Here is a 16,287-nt window from a genome sequence, read left to right on the forward strand (position 1 = left end):
TTAAAGTTAACTGGTACAAAAACGGCGACGAAATTGCCTTTGACAATCATCTTTAATGCACGTTTGTTTGTTTTTCTCTCCACATGATTTTGTTCACGTCACAGTCTATATGTCACCTTCAGTGGGACGCAATGTAGAAAATTTCACTTTATTTTTGCAGTTGGATGCCAGAAAACCCGTAGACACTAAACATGAGAATTCACTCGCAGAGGAGAAGAAAAAGAAAAAAAAAGTCACTTGATTGGTGACAAAAGATAACAAGAAGTGGCTGCAGGGTGCCTCCCAAACCCTTGCTGTCTCAGAGTGGTGTGAATCGACCCCATCTGGTTTCATCTCACATCCCCACTCAAGATGGTGCCTTTCCTGCAAAAGCCATAATAGTATATAGATATGAGAGACAAAATATCCCTGCCAGAGTCCCTGGTGACTTAAATCAGTATGGGATCCCTCTAGAGCTCTGTCTGTTCCCTGGCCAGAATTGCAGTACACTTTAAGTAGTCCAATTTAACGTGAGAAACCATGGGCACTGAACTCCCAGGGAAGGAGGCAAGTCTCTGTCCATCTGTGGCTTTGCTTCCTGTAGGGGCAGCCTCAAGAGGAAGTCTCGGCGAGGTTTGCGAGACTTATTTGTTTTTGCTAAGAGGACCGAAGCATGGGGTTGCGATGGAATTAGTTTGTTTACCAATGCAAAGTGCTTTAATGTGATAATACACTCACCTAAAGGATTATTAGGAACACCATACTAATACTGTGTTTGACCCCCTTTCGCCTTCAGAACTGCCTTAATTCTACGTGGCATTGATTCAACAAGGTGCTGAAAGCATTCTTTAGAAATGTTGGCCCATATTGATAGGATAGCATCTTGCAGTTGGTGGAGATTTGTGGGATACACATCCAGGGCATGAAGCTCCCGTTCCACCACATCCCAAAGATGCTCTATTGGGTTGAGATCTGGTGACTGTGGGGGCCATTTTAGTACAGTGAACTCATTGTCATGTTCAAGAAACCAATTTGAAATGATTCGAGCTTTGTGACATGGTGCATTATCCTGCTGGAAGTAGCCATCAGAGGATGGGTACATGCTGGCCATAAAGGGATGGACATGGTAAGAAACAATGCTCATTTAGGCCGTGGCATTTAAACGATACCCAATTGGCACTAAGGGGCCTAAAGTGTGCCAAGAAAACATCCCCAACACCATTACACCACCACCACCAGCCTGCACAGTGGTAATAAGGCATGATGCATCCATGTTCTCATTCTGTTTACGCCAAATTCTGACTCTACCATCTGAATGTCTCAACAGAAATCGAGACTCATCAGACCAGGCAACATTTTTCCAGTCTTCAACTGTCCAATTTTGGTGAGCTCTTGCAAATTGTAGCCTCTTTTTCCTATTTGTAGTGGAGATGAGTGGTACCCGGTGGGGTCTTCTGCTGTTGTAGCCCATCCGCCTCAAGGTTGTGCGTGTTGTGGCTTCACAAATGCTTTGCTGCATACCTCGGTTGTAACGAGTGGTTATTTCAGTCAAAGTTGCTCTTCTATCAGCTTGAATCAGTCGGCCCATTCTCCTCTGACCTCTTGCATCAACAAGGCATTTTCGCCCACAGGACTGCCGCATACTGGATGTTTTTCCCTTTTCACACCATTCATTGTAAACCCTAGAAATGGTTGTGCGTGAAAATCCCAGTAACTGAGCAGATTGTGAAATACTCAGACCGGCCTGTCTGGCACCAACAACCATGCCACGCTCAAAATTGCTTAAATCACCTTTCTTTCCCATTCTGACATTCAGTTTGGAGTTCAGGAGATTGTCTTGACCAGGACCACACCCCTAAATGCTTTGAAGCAACTGTCATGTGACTGGTTGATTAGATAATTGCATTAATGAGAAATTGAAGTGTATTTTCGTATTAAAAGGGATAGTTCACCCAAAAATGATAATTCTGACACCATGTCCTTCCAAACCTGTATAACATTCTTTCTTCTGTGGAGCACAAAAGGAGAAAAACTGAACAATGTGGTATTCACACTTCAACATGCAATTCACCCTTCGCCAGGAGTCTGATTGACAGGCGATCTGACCAATCATGATGCCGATATTATGTGCCGCCGTTGCTATCCACCATTTTTGCCAAAAACAATCCAGACAGTAGAGTTGGCAGGTTAACGTTGGTGGACTTGAACTTGAAAAATGGTGTGTATTGACGTCTTTCCGCGATTGAAACAACAAACCATCTTATATTCATTCATGTTTATTTCGTGCTATAACTAGTAGTAAAGAGGAAGATGACCATCGGTTCACGTGTCGCTTGAACTGAGGTGTACCGCGATCTGTCAGGACACATTAAAGAGTCACAAACCGGTTTTTATCGTTACTTTCTTTCTTTTTTTAAATGAGAAAATTTGAAAGCTGAGACTTTTTGTCTTGTCTGTCTGCGCTTTGTCAGTGTCCTCTATGCTCCGAAATGTATTTTTCACTGCGTGAGAACATTGAATGTTTACATGTGCACCAATAATGTGATTATTTCCAATAATCATAGTAAGGACTTAATCGCAGTAAGATGACACAAGCAAACCTCTTCACTACCATTTACATGCAATTTTCATTATTCTGATTATTCACTATATGTTATTTTTATCATCATTTTTCGCATACCCCACAACACAAATGATGAACTCGCGTACAGTAGACGTGTTACTGGCCACTGTTTTAATCTACATTCATCAAATGCAAATCACATCTCTATGGACATATTGAAAGGTTATTCTGCGGCATGATGAACATCGCAATGCCGCTGTAACTGGGTTTGCCAATACTGCACCACTTTCTTTGCGCCATCTATGCATGAAGATCAGAGAGTAAAGAGTTGTTTTGACTTCAGAATAATGTCACAGAGTTCATTCATGAAGTTGAACAACACACAAACTGAGCACATGGTCAGAGCGCCAATAAATGTGTTTACATGCCTGTTTATTGCAATTAAAATAGTTTATTAGTGATTGTTTACTACGATTATGAGCTTAAACGCATTCGTTTAATCGAAGTGTTGTGTTCACATGAGGTAAAGTTGAATCGCAATATTGCCAAAATCCCATTATAATCTCATTAGGGTGCATGTGTGTGGCGTGAGAACTCCGTGGCTGGTACTGAAAACTTGTCGGACGTAGCAACAGTAACTAAGGGGAGAGGGTCTTTGCGAACGGTCAATTACAATCAATGGGAATTGGAGTTTTAAAAAGAATCCAAATGAAAATATCTTGAAGAATATTTTAAAGCATCATAAAAGTAGTCACGCACTACAATCCAAGTTTTCTGAAGACCGAGTTTTCTAGTTTTCTAGCCTGTTAACAGTTGTGACTGGAAAACTCAAATTGATTCAAAATTAATCATTCAGTGAACTGGACTAAACAATTCATTAAAAAGATCCAACTCAAATGAACGACTCACTCATGAATCGAAGAAAGATAGTCATATCGGTTTGAAATGATATTTTTTCATTAGTTCATTTAATGGGTCAAAGCTAAGTGGACATTTAGATGTCTTGGGCAAACTCTGCATTGAGGTAATTTTTCAAAAGTTAATCTTTATATGAATCATAACTTGCATTTATGTATGCCATAGACAGCATAAATCATGTGATTGCCTTGATTATGTAAACAGGACAGAGGAAAAAATAGACCAGAGCTCTGCGGCACTGATGAGCAACAGAACCGGAATCAGCTATTGATGACAACCACCATGAGGACGATGATGATGAGGATGAGGACAGAGAGAGACAGAGAGAGAGAAAGGTGTGAATGGTACTAGGCATTCTTCAAACATACAAATCAGTCTAGCATGAATGTGGAAAAAAGTAATATATTCTTACCAATAACAAGGAAATACGCTGAATTTAATAGCAGCATTGAGACTTTAAAAACAAAAAATCACCATTCAAAGGTGACCACAAAAAGTAATTACAGAAACATTGGAGACCCATACAAAGTTCCTGTCTCAGTATTCATGAAACTTTAATTGCAAGGAACAACCAGAGCCCAGTCACCCTGGTTTTGATCAAACACAAGTTTACACACTACACTGCGTCCAAACATTAGAATATAAGAAATAGAATATTATTAAAATTTGCAATTCCTGCAGTAAACCAATGCTTGCAGGGAATAAAAGAACAGTTACAGCTTTGGGTTTTATGTTTGCTAATCTTCTTTAATCTATTGGTTTTTAAGAATTAACACATATTGTGAACAGACTTTACAGTGTAAAGATGGCCCTAGATGGTTAAACACATGCAAGAATGACAAGACCAATCACTCTTTATTATGCATAAACACAATTTAATATGTAATTATCATGTTGACATTGTCACTGTTTGTATTCCATAGAAGTCAAAGGAAGATTTTCAAACTTTAATATTAAAATTCTGAAAACTATAAAGCATTAAAAAAAAATATATATATATATATAAAAAACAAACATTTTAAAAGTATAATGTACACACAAATATAACAAAAAAAATTTTAATTAAAAAAATGGAAATAAAGTTTAATACTTAAAGACAAGTACACTTAACTTTTGAAATAAATAGTGATACAATTATTTGGAACAAATGGCTATTTGTTGTTGTCCTGCATATAATAATTGCAAAGGTGACCGTAGGTCTTATGGTGATAACTGCGAGGCAGTGCTGCCTCTAATTCTCCATTAGTGGATGAATTGCAATCTTTCGTGTAAAGCAGAGGACTTTGATCTCTCGTTCTTGATTTAACCAAACTGGTTATTAATCTTCTAAGCCTTGATTTAAATAGTCTCTGCAGTGGTTAAACACATTGTGTGGCTAATATATGTCACATTCCTTGCATGTAAATATAGGCTACTGTTGAGTCCAGTGCTGCCAAGTCCACTAGTCACTGCCGGAGAAAATAGCATTGGGCTATTTTGATATAGCATTGGGCTATTTTGATTGGCAATTGGGCTAGTTTTATTGCACAGACCTGGCAACCCTGTCTGAGTTCCTCAAACTCACTCATTTTGAGTTTTAAACAGCATCACACCATTAAAAGGGGTAACATATATGGTTTTAGGATTTTTATGAAAAGTTAACACACTAGTTTTATTTATTTTTTTGCTAGTTTTATTTAATTTTGTCTGTAATAAAAATGTATTCTAAAATGTCAAATATTTATACCACAGTGTAATTTCCATCACATCTCATTGTTTGTATTTTGTTTAATAGAAGTATGAATTTGAATAACTTTAAACGTCAAATTGACAAATCACTTGGTTGGAAATTTTACACAATACAAATATCCAGTTTTTTTCTTAACTGACACTGTGGTCTCATTAGTAGCCAAGTGCATTAACATTTGATTAATAATAATAAAAACTTATAGTAGCCACAATGCTGCTCATGATGAAAAGATGTCATAACTGTGTGACATAAAAAGAAAAGACATAAATCAATAAATAGAACCTAAATAAAATCTATACATAAAATGCATTTGAAAAGTAGAAAAAAAATAAAAGCCCTATAAATATAGTCATATAGTGAAAGTAAAACAGCTGAAATCTGTAAATCAACCCTTGCAACATAAAAGCGCATGTAGTTAAAGAAAACACTCAATAATAAAATGGACTATGAAAGACAAGTTACAAAAGTACACGCAAACAATTGGGGATAAAACACTGTTCAGTAATCATTCTTGTTTTTCTGCTGTTAGTTAAGAATATCTCCCACCTCCATCAGTGAAAGCTCTGAGGAGCAGAAGACCCTGCAGGTCCAAATGAACTGTTTTAGTCAGAGAGAGAGAGAGGCAGTGTATTCCTGGCTCTGTGCTCTGTGTGAGGTGTTAACCAAGTGAGAAGCGCGGGGACTCGCTGGGCGCCTGGCCCGCCTCCACGCACACCCACCACTTCATATCTTCATCTGATGTGTCAATCCCCAGACTGGCCTGGCAGGAGAGAGTGAGGAAAGGGTCACTAGAGATCACAGATGCCACCCTGTTCCTCTCTCCCTCTCTCGGTTTTATTTTTTCTCTAAGTTTGATAAGGATTAAATGGAGTTGAAAAACAAGCACTTTGAGGAGCATTCGGAAACTGAAACTAAACTCTAACGGAGTGGGAGTGCAAGTGTAGGGTGGGATGTTAAATAACTCATTGATGGTACGTGCCACACAGGTACAGTAGCTTGTTATGCTATGAAATTGGCATTTTTAATTTTCCTTCTCAAGGTTTCAGGTCATGTGAGCTTCCACAGTATTAAGAAACAAGCGGCAGTTTTACGCTCTGCCAATACAATAACTTCCATTATGATACCAATTTCAAGAAAATATATAAATAAAATAATTCGACAAAAAAAAAAATACAAATCTTCCCACCAGCAGTCGAACAAATGCGAGCGTTACGAACCAAGACATCTCTCTGTCCTTTAAAGCAATGATATGAATAATAACAGTAATGATGTCTAACGTGGGAGGAGATGGTTAGCGCAGTCGAGGAAAATAATGAGTTTTAATGCCAATGCTAATGGGCAAAAAATAGATCCCTTTCTTTCAAAGGAAGAGGAGCGTTTAAGAGCTCTCATCCAGCGCTACCCTTGTGATAATAGCCACACTACCACATGTCTCTGTGTCCTGAAGAGAAAAAAAAGAAGAAAAAAAATATACTTGTTAGACTTCTTAACGCGCTTTGCGTGTTTTGAATTTGAGGACGCTGTCGTTCTGTTTTTGCCATCTGTTTGGCTCATTATGGGACATATCAATACTAAAATATTTGAAATTGTCATAATTTTAGGAAACCTCCACCACCTGTGCAGGCGTTGAAGTTTGTGTGCGGTGCTATTTTCTCACTGTACTTTCCCCCTTTTACAACTCTGCCATGTTCCATAATTTTTGCATTTAAATATATTAACATAATTGGTTTTCTAAACTAGAAAGAAAGAAAGAAAGAAAGAAAGAAAGAAAGAAAGAAAGAAAGAAAGAAAGAAAGAAAGAAAGAAAGAAAGAAAGAAAGAAAGAAAGAAAGAAAGAAAGAAAGAAAGAAAGAAAGAAAGAAAGAAAGAAAGAAAGAAAGAAAGAAAGATTGATTACATCAAAGATTAAAAATCTATCTATCTATCTATCTATCTATGGAAAGCATTTTGACGTCTTCTCGACTGCTCACTGACCTTCATGATCTGGTCATCGAGGACATATGCTAGGTCATCTTTCAGAAGCTGGTGGCTGGAACTTGAACTTGGTACATTGTTTGGTGTCAGAGAGCCCCTCTGGGAGGCTTGTATCAAACACAGCCTTCCTCCTTTATCCACTAAATGGCCTCCTCATATTCTTACTCCTTCGGAAATGCTTCCTCTTAAACACATTACTCGAGCCAGGTTTTATAAATTATGAATCATTTGATACAGACTAAATAAGAGTTGTAATGTTCACATAGATAAAACACAGTCAGATGACTACAAAATTGTAGGGGTTAGAAAAGAAGACAATGCTTCTTTGTTTTCTGTAGGACAAACCAAAAATGTATTAGTTAAAAAAAAAGTTGATTTATAAGCCATTTTCCTCATGAGGAAAAAAAAGGTTACAACAAATATTGGTATTACTATCTTTGTGTAACGTAGGATACGTAGAACATAGGGTTTACCATCCAAACACACTCTCTCACACACACACACACACCATAGGCGGAGTTTGACATTCGAGCCAGGGGGGGCAAAAAAAAAATCATTGTAGCATTCATTCATTCATGTAGTAATCATTAGGCGCGTTTCCATTACAGATTTGCGCAAAACCTTTGCGACTTTTTCTAAATGTCCATAAAAAAACTATTGCGAAATTACGGCGTTTCCATTAATTAACCGATGTTATGCGACTAAAATGTATTTTTTTCCTCTCGCGATAAGTCATTCCAAAAATCATGGTAAACGGATGGTAGGTTTAAAGCCTAGGCTATATCACAGCCACCGCACTAGACATTATTATTATTAATGGAAGGAGACGTGGTGTTATCCAAGCATTAATGGCAGACCCTTATACTGCGAACGGCACATAGCCTATAGCCTAAGAGTTCCTGGCTGGTTCTCCCTCATTTCTGCTCCGAGGTCTTGATTGTGGCATTTCTTTGAGGTTTAGAATCCAGTATTCCTGTAATTATTGTTTCTTTTATGAATTTAATAAAGAACTCTGTCTCGTATTATGTCCAAACGGTCAGTGTACTTTTGTGTCCATTCGTTTTTCCTTATTTAACCCGTAATTGCAAAACGAAAAATAAACGGTTGTATTTTTAAAACGCAAAGTCGAACACCAAAATTTTAATTTGAACTGCTACACACCAAATGCTGCGCAAAATAATTAATATGGAAGAATTTTCAGATTTTTGTTTATGACTTTTTGCCCCTTTATTAAACATGTAAAATATTGACAAATTAATATGAAAAAGAAATTAGATTTAACTGGTTTTCTAAGGCCAAATTAGAACCTGGAAATTATATTTTTCCCGTAGTGCTGCATGAGAAGATAACCACAGGCTAAAGAAAGGGGATTTATAGGTGAGTTATAGGCTATAATAATTAATAAATGTGTGTGAAAAAATAAGGCATTTTAATTGTTTATTAATAAAAAATCTCCATCTCCGCTGTAAGGATGCACCTTTAGAGAGAAATGCACCTCTCATACGGATTACATAATCAGAAGGTATTAGCTTTTGATTCGAATTTGTTCGTTTTAAAGTGGACATTTCAAGCTTTAGCTTAGGCTATTTTGTTTCAGTTATAGCGCTTTAGTTCACGGAGACCATGAAGCGCGCCTGATTGTTTTATTTTATTTTACAAAAGCACAACATTTTCTTGTTATTGTGAGTGTACACAAATAAAAGTAGTTGCGAATAATGTATTATTATTTTCTGTATGACCAGAAATGATAGAGTAGGCTAGCCTATTTTAAGTTGTTTCCACTGTTGATAGGAAAATGCAAGTGTTCGCGCCCGCGCCCCGCGCCTCCGTGCCATCCAGTGCGCGCTCCACATTCCGCACACACACTTGGAAATGCGTCAAAATCTTGTTTAGCCTATTTGTGATCATCTTAGCCCTGTATTATGAATGATATGTGACGAATTGCTTTGTTCCTTTTTTTTGATAAGCGTCTTCTGCATATGTAGCCTAATAAATGTTATAATAATGATGATAATTATTATTATTATTATCCCCGCATCTTCTCTAAGTCAGCTGACTGTAAATGCGCAAAACAGTTTCCATTGCAGTTTTTTTTTACTAAAGCAGTATATAAAATCAGATGTGTATTACCTACCACCATTTAGTTGTTTTGTGTTATTTAAAATATTTATAATATATATATTTTTTAACAATGCAAAAAAAAAATTTAACGGGTTTCAGCCACCAGGGGGGGCAATGCTCCCCCTGCCCCCTCAAGGTCAAAAATGTCTGATATTACTATCTTTGTGGGGTTTCGGTCCCCCCAACGTAGGGTTTACCAGGACCACAAACACACACACACACACACACACACACACACACACACACACGCACAATATGTGTAAAAATATGCACAGAAATAAATATAATTATATAAATTATAATAACATCAAATTATTATTGTGCACATTTTTATACAGATAAGCTATTAATGAGAAATGCTAAAAGTTTAGTTCCAGAAGTAAGGTACAGTAAATGCCAAAAACATAGTTTCAAGGTCAGATCAATTTAAATGACAGGACACAGATGCTTTGGAAATGGAAAGTGTCGTCTTGAAAACAGCACAACAGCCTGTCCTCCTTCACCTCATTCCTGAGGTGTTACCCCACGGAAAAGGAAGTATCTCTTTCCGCAATGTCCCCCATGTGGTGTCAATCTCCCTTCTGTGTACCACAGTATGCTAATCGCATTCAGGTCATTATTTCATTATAGACAAGGTTTACATTTACAAGATTGGTGCCCAATGCCACCTATTAACCTTGAATATTTTTGAAAATGAGTTATTACGGGATTCTGGTCCCCCTGTGTCCTCATTATAGTTCATCATCCAGCTTATAGTTCATCACTTCACATCAGTGCATTGCTTATGCACCTAGAAGAGGTCCAGGAAGTTCAGAAGCCTGTGCACCTGTTGTTTCGCAATCTTAAATATTTATAATTTACTGTAAATTTATTGTAATTGTCCTGAAACTGGCAATATTGAACTTTCCATTTCAAGAATCTCAATTTGTCAAATGTCACTTAGACATTCAGAAAAAAAAATGATGCACTAGAATATAGCAGTATGACCTATCACGAAGAGGTTAAATAATACTGTTTTTTTTACATGACTAACATTTGTATTTTTAAAGAGCTACGGTGAGAGAAATGGTTGCAAAGTACAAATGTTCTATACAGTCTGTCAATCAATATTAAGCCATAAAGCCATGTGTGCAATAATTATAGAAGAAACAGAAACTTTTTAAAAATAGTTTTAGAAGTACTTGCTCTTCTAATTATTCAAGTTAAAACAAACCGAACGGTCACAGACCAGCGAGCCATCTGACTGACACCTCTACGGCTCTTACTTTTCTGATACTTTTGTTCTAAGAAATACTAGATCATCATTTACATTTTTAAATCTGCATTTTTCATATAGATTGCGTCATTTTCTAATTTTAATATCAGTGTTATTTCCCATGACACCTTTTGTCTTATTATACATTATGAATTTCTCTCTCTCCCTCTGCTCTAATCCCTGTGCCTACACCACGCTTATGAGCTGAAATATTTTATCAGGTGGAGGCCGCAGTCAAAGTTATCATTTTAATCTTATTTCAATAAAAAAAATAATCTCTCTTCTCCTGGGTTTGACAGCAGCTAATGGTTTTTGGTTATCGTAAAGGAAACTTTGAAGACTGTGACTGGGGGAAAAAAAAAGAAAAGCAAAGTGTGTTGTATATTTTTCCAAAGCCTATTCATAAAACATGAGCCAGAAATGATACAGGTAGGATTTCTGAAGTAAACCTCAGTCACATGAGCATGACTAGGTCATTCCCAGCAACCCGTGGGGCTTGAAAAAGTAGCACAAAACTATGTTCCAGTTGGAACGGTATTAATAACATTTCAAGAAAGAGGACATTGTAGTATTTAAACTAAGCTAGTTGGTGTAAAACGTTTTTTTTTGTTTTTTTTAAACAATAAAACATTCCATAATGTTGATTCAACCTTCCTCCTCATACTGTATGTTAATTAAACAATAACCAATAATGCAAAATATTTGTAGAATTCCATTATTTATGTTTAATGGAATAAGCTCTGTTGTGAATAACCTACATATTTAATTACAAAATGCCATATGAACAGTCAGTCAGTACATGATGTAGGTCTAACAAACCAAATGTAAACATTACTATTGGTTCACAGTTCAGTAAACATTACAATTGGTTCACAGTTCATTTAGAATCGGATATACCAGAAAATTACTTGTGGTTTACTGAGGGATGCTGTGTCCGAAACCAATATATCCCTAGTATGCGGAAAATAGTAAGCCAGAGTAGTATGTCTGAATAGTATTTGAAAAAAAGTGGGCTGAAGTACTTCTTCCACCGAGTAGTGATGCAACGATCATGATTTTTCAAGCAAATTGGCCGATACCAGTTGCTGATTTTTTCTAATTTATTTAATTGCACAATGTGTAATTTCCGCTGCTAGAGATCGCTTATTCAAACTAAAGGCGTAGCTTGATGACGCCGTGAATAAGCGTGGATTCATGGAAGTTGTTGTCTTAACCTCCACAGCCGATGGAAAGGAATCCAACGGACTCAGGTAGAAATCATGTTCATGGATGACCTAATATATTAAAGTTTGTTACTGTGGTATAAAGCAGGGTGGGCCGAGAGCTGTGGGAGCGGAACGAGGCAGCCGGAGGGTAATGCTAATGAGAGAGTTTAAACCTGTTTAAACCCACTGCGCTCCACTGTAGCTATGGGGGCCATATCCTTCGCGATGTAGTAACAAATGGCAGCAGTTATTTCTTTCCATCTTCTTGAATCCTTTTCATATTGTGTAGCATTTGTAAATACTCGTGTTATCAACACCTGCTTTGTGGAGGCACTTGTTGCTGGGCGCTTGTCAGTCTCTCAATGTTTTTGAGCAATTCACCGTTCATTTTTAGTAACATGACTGTGCTCCAAGTGTTGAAACAGATTGGTGGTATTACCTTTGGTCGCTGAAACTGTTTTTCTGTTTACATTTGACTTCATTTTGTTCTGTGTATTCTTTACTGAAGCCAAAATGTGTCCAAACGACGGACACTTCATTTTTTTTTGGTACAAGCTGCTCCGGTTTAAGGTTCCAATTTTGGTTTCAGTTTCTTTTTGATTAATCGTCCAGCCCTAATGTGCAGTGTCTTGGCCACACGAGCGCTTGAATGTACGCAAGAGATTCAAATATTAGTCAGTTTGTTCTAAGCGTTTTTTTTTCTGGTGATTTTTATTCGTCATCATTGTATGCTCCTGAGTGTGTCCTAAAATATGGCGACCGACTACTACCCAGAATGCAATGCGTAATAATGTAGATTCCCATTAACTATATTTTGAGCATCGCGAACAATGAGCTGTGGCTGGTACAGTTTTTGCTCTGCTGGCACATCTGTTTCTCTTTGTGTCCATCTTCAGTGTATCCCGTCTCCTGTCTGTGTCAACGTCCTGTTTACAGACTTCGTAATATTTCCACACACATGATATTTTGGGAAATGATTTCAATGCAGTTTGTGCGCAAGTCCGAAATAGAAATCTGCCAAAATAAATTGAAAAGTCTTGGTGGTAGAAATGCACTGGTTGACGGGCCAAAAATTGGAACCGTATGGTTTTTGCTCCAAACACACAATAGGCAACCGGTCGGATCCGAATTATGGCCGGTCGACCAGATTCTGAAGTGCATAATCAATGGACACTTTACTATCCCTTGAGGCTGATAGTTGTGAATGGCGAACATGCCGAATGTAGTACGTCAATTTAATTCATACTACACACTTTCATACTATGTAGAACGTACTGTACTTGTTTAACGGTCGCAAACTAAGTTTCAAACCAACTACTATATAGTATGCAAATCTCTTGCAAAACTGACACCATCGCTCGCCTCACGCTGTATTCATTGTTGCGTGCAGCGAACATTGGCGCATGCTCTAACGAGTTGATATCTGATTAAACTGCTTAAAGACGCATGTAAAGCTTTATCAAAAATCGATAGATTTTAAAATACTGTCGCACATTTTATTTTTCACACTTATAAGCATTGTAGACTAGAGCCCTGATAATCCAATCAGAAAACGTGACAATTCATTAAATCTATAAAACGTCATGAAATATCAAATTAATGCCAAGTATGCTAAAATGGTTTTGGGGTCTCTAAGCCAACACAACGTGAGGGTTAAATCAATTAAACTATTATTAAATTTAAGAAAGAATTGTGTAATTCTATTTATCTGTTTGTTTGTTTTGTGATGTTCTTTTGTCTTTTTTTTCTCTTTTGAATATGTGTTTTCTGTTTATTATTAGCTGACTCTGTGCTTCATCATTCTGCAAAAATTCATATCTGCTGAACATAAGGGAGAGAAACAGTGGGGAATCAATCTTTTGTGCTTGGCCAGATAAACACAAGACACAATCAGAGGGAGGAAAAGAGACAGAAAGGAGAAGGCCTCATCCTGCCGGTGATGGATAGCTAGAGTAAAAGTGTCAGGATGGTATTATGTAAATTAAGGAGGCATCCGAGCATCGCCTTGATGATTATGGGAGAAGTGAATGATGTTTGCGCTCCCCAGGCACTTTGCTGTGCCTTGTTATTTTTTTCTCTCCCTTCAAGCCACCCCTCGGATGCATTCGGCCTGACCCCCTGGACGGAGGGGAGGGGAATCTCCCGGGAACACACTCCAAAAAATCGGAAAAGACATCTGTTTCATTTACTAAACAAATTATCTGCCAGGATTTCTCACCTAATGGGCAAGGGGAATGGAGTGCAGACTCCGAACACACATGAAACAGGAAGCAGAAGGGCGGCACGCTGCTAATGACGCCTGCTCTCCTGACCTCATCCTGGCCTCTTGCCGCCTTTGCCCGGTGTTACATCTACAACTGACAATGATAACCAGGAATTCTTGAATCATCTGTCTGGGATTTGAACACAGCGTCTGAAAATGTAAAGGATGTCTAATCCAAAGGGAATATCGGGACTAATGCTGCATTAGTTATAGCAGGGTCATCTTTTTAAAGTATATGAAAAGCCAAATATTATAAAGAGCTTTACTTTCAGTTTCTCCACTATTTTGTAAAGGTCTTTAAGCATTCTTTCCTTTTCAATGCATGTAACACAAAAGGTATTTTCTTTTGAGCTAGAATTTTATTTTAAACAAAGCGGTAACATTACTTTTTCAAATGTTTTTTTATTTTTATTAACTTTTGCTATCGCTTCAGTTCCAAAGCCCTTTCAGCTGTATTCATCACCATACAACTTTCACATCATGCTACAAGGACATGAAGCTAAATGCCTTGCTCAAGAATTTGAACCGAAATCTTCCACTCTGAAAATACTAAAAATACTACACTAAACTATACTATGTTTATATTTTAATTTATACATGCTTAGCTTTGTTCAACCACTTTAAGTGCTTTACTGTCTGAAATATGGATTGGCCTACATATCCCTACTTAGCCTACATTACTTTAGACGTATTGTTCATTCAGTAGATGATTATGGCTGTTAAATTCTATAATATGCATTTGGCTCTTCCATGAATCATCCTTGCAAAAAAAAATATATCCCTGATTTTGACCTTGGCACACAAAGCTGAATTAAAGATTACAGAGCCATAAATGTACATTTCTGAGAATCACATTCTAAAAAAAAAAAATCTTCACAGTAGATAAAGTGAGCATTTGAAATAATATTGTGGGTAAAAGCCCAATCACCAAAAATAATAAAAATATATTCCCTTTAATAAAAAAAAGCAAAAATCTAGATAGCCTACATGTTACAATACTCACTGTTTCATACATGATTTTAGTTTCTGTGTAGATATAGAATATCTACTTTTAACTTAGCTGCAGTGACAATGAAACACCCAAAACAACAGTAAAAATTATGAAGTTTTAAGTGATTTTATACAATTCTAACTTGCTTTCTGCTTTCAAATTATCAAAAAACTCACTGTAACTTAATTTTAAAGATAACAAAGAATGTGTGTAAATAAATTATTGTTTGTGGTAAATTGAAATAATTGTATTGAACCTGCAGAATATTCCTCTACGAACATATGTGAGCAGCATGATCTGGCTTTTTTACTCCCATTAAAATGTTGCTAACTGAAAATTGTTTCAACATTCAAGTTCAAGAATGACACCAATATCTGATTGTGTCCTATGATATCATGGCAACATCTGTCAAGTCGCATTCATACCCCTGTTTTAGAGTATCTGTCAATTTTGGGCTGACATGAGAAAAGAGAGAGAGAGAGAGAGAGAGAGAGAGAGAGAGAGAGAGAGAGAGAGAGAGAGAGAGAGAGAGAGAGAGAGAGAGAGAGAGAGAGAGAGAGAGAGAGAGAGAGAGAGAGAGAGAGAGAGAGAGCCTGCACAAGCGTCCGGTCACATCTAGGATTCTAATAACCCTTTCTCCATAACCCAACTCTGCCCTTCCATGTTAACATACTGTGAACTGAGCCCAAGTGACAAAATCAATCCATCACGGCCATGCTGTCGACACAAAGAGGGACAGAGGAGCTAACAGAAATTGATGACATCCCTGCTCGAATTTTACACCATTTCGGCCACAGCGGCGATTGAAACAGACAAAGATTTATAGTCCGACCCGTGCCGCTGCTACCCTTGATTGCCTCTTTTTTTCCCTGAAAGGCTTTTCTGCATATTTATTCCCAAGCTCATCAGGACCTCAGAGAGGCATTAGAGTGACAATCTTATTCCACCTATGGCGTAGCAGCATCTGGGAATTTGCATCTCTCGCTGCATATAAGACTAATGCTCTCCTGCCCCTCAGTTGCTTCTGTACCGCTTTTATTCGTTAATTATGACTTTTATCCGTCCGTCGTTTGCTCACAGCTCTTATTTGTGTGTCTCACTGTGTAATTTAGAGAATAATTCACACTGGTGAGAGCTGATCTCACTGTCTGTTTAGCTGGCACTGCGAGTGGGATTATAGCCGGCGGGCGCTGGCTCGATTAGTTCTTGTTGCGTTGTTTTTGTTGGTGAGACAAACCTTTCTCATTGGTATTATTGTGTTTGAAAGATGTTTGTGGTGACAACATGTT

At 37.5% G+C, this 16,287-nt stretch overlaps 1 long non-coding RNA gene across 1 annotated transcript in view; it reads right to left on the reverse strand.

Moving 5' to 3' along the window:
• Positions 1-5,815: 5,815 nt before the first annotated feature.
• Positions 5,816-16,287, reverse strand: part of LOC130070619 (uncharacterized) — a 120,301-nt gene continuing 109,829 nt past the window's right edge. The window contains exon 3 of the long non-coding RNA XR_008803898.1: positions 5,816-5,949. This is a non-coding gene — a long non-coding RNA (uncharacterized LOC130070619). The remainder of the gene's footprint in view (positions 5,950-16,287) is intronic.

Source organism: Rhinichthys klamathensis, unplaced genomic scaffold (genome assembly GCF_029890125.1).
Source record: "Rhinichthys klamathensis goyatoka isolate OS25496 unplaced genomic scaffold, OSU_Roscu_1.1 h1tg000412l_1, whole genome shotgun sequence".
In the NCBI taxonomy this organism is placed as follows: domain Eukaryota; kingdom Metazoa; phylum Chordata; class Actinopteri; order Cypriniformes; family Leuciscidae; genus Rhinichthys; species Rhinichthys klamathensis.